The following is a 5,121-nucleotide window of genomic DNA, read 5'->3' on the forward strand; positions in this document are numbered from 1 at the left end:
CTGGATGAATCCAGGCTTTATCAACATTGATAACTCAACACAAAAACACCTTAAGATCTTGATTAAATTGCTGAATGCAATATATCAAATTTGTCAGCCTAATCAGCTTGTTGTCTGCCATGAGCAATCGCAGCATCCATTGGGTAGAACATTTTTTCATTGCCAAGTTATGTAAAATATTAATTACCATTCTGGTGGACACAGTCATGGCCTCTGCTACTTGAAGCCCGTTCGATTGTTGATCAGGAAGAATCAAGGCTTTGACTTTTGCAATGGTTTCATTGGTAATCACATGTGGCAGGTGTGCTGGTAGCTACTCATCAAAAACAGATGTTTTCTCACATTTAAGTTTGCTGAACCCATGTGTTACTGTGGTCATTGATGGATCCTCCGATCCAGAAAAATGCAAATTACTGAAAAATGCTGCTCTTTTTTCATCTTAGGAAAAATCAAGAAACATGCCTTACTCAAATGGCTGTGAAATGCAAACTAATATTTAAATTGGTCTGAAATCTGTTAAATCGCCATTTGATAGGAGGTAGCAAACGATGATAACATAAATATCCCTCAGGAATACCCTTAGTCATTAGTCATTGAACCAACTTTGAAAATATATGTTTGTCCTTGAAAAAAAATCATTGATGGGATTTGCCTCCGTGGTTGGACATATGCCCTTTTAGGTACTGCTAACACCTGAATACCTCACAATTGTGCAGACTTAACCCCAGCATGGATATGCATATGACATTACAGATATTGCTTCAGAATGATCATGTTTGGAAATCCATTGTATTTATATGGTTTTCCCAAGTAATGATCAACATATGAAATATAGTTTGTTGTTTCTTATAAGCTTCTTCCAAATTTTTTTTAAAATGATGTGTAATCTAGTATTTACAAAACTTCAAGAGTCCTTTCCTCTATATTAGTGGCTCAATTGGGATTCTTGGATGGTTGTAGAAGATCACTGGTCCAAGGAATGGTTGTTTGGGTGTAAAAAGATAGGAAAAAAAGAATAAGGTGGAGTTACAGGAGTGAGGGTACTCCATAGAGGGTGAATGTACTCCATAGAAAGCTATGGATAAATACCCAGCATAACAAATTACAGAAAAAAGCCACACATCTGATATAGGATTCAACCATTGTATCACCTTTTTCCTGGCATCCCACAGACTGAAATCCTTTCTGAAAGACCTATTGCCTATTTTACATGTTAAGGATGGTACCTCATTTTTAAAGCTCCCATGTTCATCTCTCACCTATAGATGACCTGACAGTTAAAAAGCCTTGTGAGATCAAGCAATCTGTTTGCCTACTCCCTCCCTAATAAATGTTCTCATATTTTCTCTACTTACAAACAACCCCAATTAATACATGTGAAATGAGATTTAGAAACATGGTCATTGAAGCAAGATGAAAAACCTTAATTGGTTGCTTTTTAATGGTGGGTTTGGAGAAAGTGAAGTTGACAGAAAGAAAAACAAATTAGGAAGTGCTAATTAAATAATCATGGAGAGCTGCTGGGAAAAACATAAAGGAGGAAAGAATGATAGATCAAGAGTTCTTCGGAAGCATATGTTACCTAGTGCAAAGCACCTGCAAAATAGCATACTTACAGACTAAACCATAAACTATTGATTGTCCTTATACCATAAATAATGTTCACAAAAGTGGATTAAATATTAGGGAAACATATTGAAATGACATTAACAACGTACCTGCAAACACAAGATACTTATAATTTTAGTTTTGCATGCACTGATGGTATGACCAAAAACTGTTCTCAATCACTAAAGGGGAAATTCTGAGGGCAGTGAAAGGGATTTTCCTGAGGCAAAGGTAAAAATTAATAAATTTTTATTAATAATTTATCCTGAGAGATATCAACATCAAACCTTTTCCTTAATTTATCCTTTCTCATTGAGCAGGTGTGATTTGCCATCTTATAAAGGGCCCTGTAAGAAAAAAGACTAATATTTCACATGCAGCAATTTCTAAATAATTCTATATAATTAAAAATATTAATGGAAGAGTTTAAATTCTACTAACCACTACTCAAAGGAGAACAATATTAAGTGCAGTCCTTAAGGGTGAAAATAAATTAGTGGTTTTAAAAAAAAGAGAGCTTTAGGGAGATATTTCTAAATGAAATAGCAAATTGAATCCTTAAGTAGTCTTTGTTTCAAAGCACAGATGGCTTATAAGCAAACATAAAAATTCATACACCATAAATTTATAATTTCCCAATTTCCAGACAAAGTACGGTCACTTTTTGGAATTGAATTGACCTTTGACTAATCTACACACTTTAATGAATCATCAAAGGATTTACTAGAAGGGTCGATTTAGTCATTGAAAATGATCAAGCAATCTCCAGCATTCAAAGCACTGCTGTTAATAATTTTAGGAACAATTCATTCCTCATTAGTCTTTCTTGAACTCCCTTGAAAACGCAAAAAATACACACTTTAGAATTCAATAAAGGCCAATAATAAACTCATTTATGTGGTCACAGTACAGCTGTCATCCCTCTCAGCTGTTGCTGGTCAATCCATATGTTTAATAGATTCCATAGAAATACTGAATGCCTAAACTTGCATTAGGTACCATCAACCAAATGTGTTCCTTGCCTTTCTCGACCCTTGTTTCTAGGCTCAACAGATTGCTCTCTTCCTTATAATCCATAAATACAGTAAGCAAAAGAGAGGTTGGTTATTTAATTAAGATTAAGCCAATACCAAACACAGAGTAGGCCTGCTGCAAATGATTTTAGTACAGGTGGTGCTAGGAAATACTAAAAAAGCACATATAAAGAGTTCAAATGAACAGCAGATTTAATTTCACTTCTTTGGAAAAAAGACCAAAGTCAACACCGTAAAATGTATCCTAAGGGTGTAATGCGCACAAGAGGGATGAATGCTCAGCTAGGGTTTAGATGTGACTGGGTCCATGTGGGTTAAAGTGCCTCCTTGTGGATTGTGCCTAGGGTGACATCTCATGGCACACCGCTGAATTGCTTAATAAATGAACCACCACATCACTTCCCTTAGTAAATGCAAAGGATACTCTTGCAAAGAGAGAGAAATTCTAATTGGCACTTCACAAATTGATTGTAAAACACACACAAGAAAATTTTTTTTAACAAATGCCAGGTACATAATACCACACAAAAAAACAAATACTGTTACGCAATAACACAGCAGCAACTACAAAGTAACATCAGAGAACATGCAGGAGAGGGAAAGAAATTTAAATGACCCTAAGTCCCAAAGTCAGTTAAATTTTTGGGATAAGGCACTCTTCTCTGTGATTGTCTAGATTGTGGTAATACGGGAGGCTGCTGAGGAATGGTAAAAATTAGTCACCCTAGGTATGGTAACAGCAGGGCATTATGGCAGTAATCAGGGAGTTTTATCAAACTAGGTACAAGGAATGTCATCATTAACAGCATATGCTGGTTTGACATGGTCAATTGCCACAGATACCTCTCTGCCGTGGATTTTTAGCTTTAATGTCTTGGGATCATGCTGGATTACTCAAAATGGCCCATCATAAGGAAGAACCATCAATGGATGGAGCCCATCATCTCTCAGAAATACATGGTAAACAGCATCCAGGTCATTAAACATGAAAATGTTATAGGCTCAATGCCAAGAGACTGGCTGTGGCTGGAGTTGGCGGAGGTCCTACCACAGGATGGTGACAAAAACTACAGTGGCAGTAATGGCACTATTGGAATGGGAAAAGAATTCGCCAGGAAGCCAAAGTATTTGGCCATAAATGACCTCTGCAGGTATTGCCCGAGTATCTTCTTTAAATGTGGACCTCAGACCCATGAGAACAACAGGCAGGGCATTGGTCCATTGGTTACCACCATAGCAATGGATAGCTGCCTTCAACTGGTGGTGAAGGCATCTCATCATCTTATTGGCTGCAGGATGATAGGCTGATTGCTGCAGGTGCTTTGCTCACATCAACTGCATCAGCTGCCGGAACAAGTTACTCTGAAATTGCTATCCCTGGTCAGGGGTGATGCAAATTGGAGTTCCAAAACATAAAATACACTCCTGGAAAAGGGTCTTTCTGGCAGTTTTTGCAGTGATGTCTTGAAGTGGGCAGTTTCAGGCCACTGGCTGAAGTGGTCAATACATGTCATAATGTAGCAGAAACCATGGCTGCCTGGAAGAGGCCCAACAAAATCTAGGTGAAAGTGCATAAATTTGGCACTGGAAATGGGAAAAGCAGCAATGGGGGACAAAACATGTCTTGTCATTTTGCTCCTCCTTTGTAAACATGAGCGTCCATGGCAGTCTCTCCTCAAGGAAGGCCAACAAAGTGCTCAGCCACTAGGCAGGTTGTCTGTCAGATGCCAGGGTGTGATAATCCATGCATGCTGAGGTGTGCCTGTTTATGGAAAGGCTCAGTGATCACTGGCCTGGCCAAGAAAGTGCACTTATCACATATAAAAGGATTTGATGAACCAGGAAAAGCAACTTTTTTCAGAATAAATGAGGAATTCTGTGGGGAATTGACAAGGCCATAATCAGACTCTGGAGAGGCAGCTAGTGCAGAATAATCTATGATGGCAGAAATGCTATGAATGCCAGACATTGTGTCTGCTACAATATTATCTCCACCTGCTACATACATGATGTCTGTGATAAATTGGCTTGTTAAGTCTAAATGCCTAAACTCCTGGAAAGAACACTTCTCATGCCTCTAGGAAAATGTAAAAGAAAGGGGTTTATGGTTGGTAAAGGTTTCTCCTAGCATCATATGCCGGAACGGGATCACTGCCTTATAAACTACTAAAAGTTCCCTGTAAAAAGGGCTATGAGGCCTTTCAGCATCACTCAGTTTCTTGATCCAGAAACCAAGAGGCTGATATCTTATGGAAGTGAGTTGTTGAAGGACAGCACCAACCAAAAACTCCAAAGTGTCTCTGAAAAAGGTCAGAGGAAAAATATGTTTGGATGAGCTAAAAGACGGTATTGCACAGAGCCTCTTTGCAGAATAGAAATGAAGTCTCTAATGCTGGTGTCCAGCTGATTGAGTCCTTGCTGTTTACCTTACCTGCAAGAAGGTTGCTAAGGGAATCCTATTTGCCGCGTAAGGGATAAA

Source organism: Hetaerina americana, unplaced genomic scaffold, assembly GCF_022747635.1.
Source record: "Hetaerina americana unplaced genomic scaffold, ioHetAmer1.1.p SCAF_98, whole genome shotgun sequence".
NCBI classification, from domain to species: domain Eukaryota; kingdom Metazoa; phylum Arthropoda; class Insecta; order Odonata; family Calopterygidae; genus Hetaerina; species Hetaerina americana.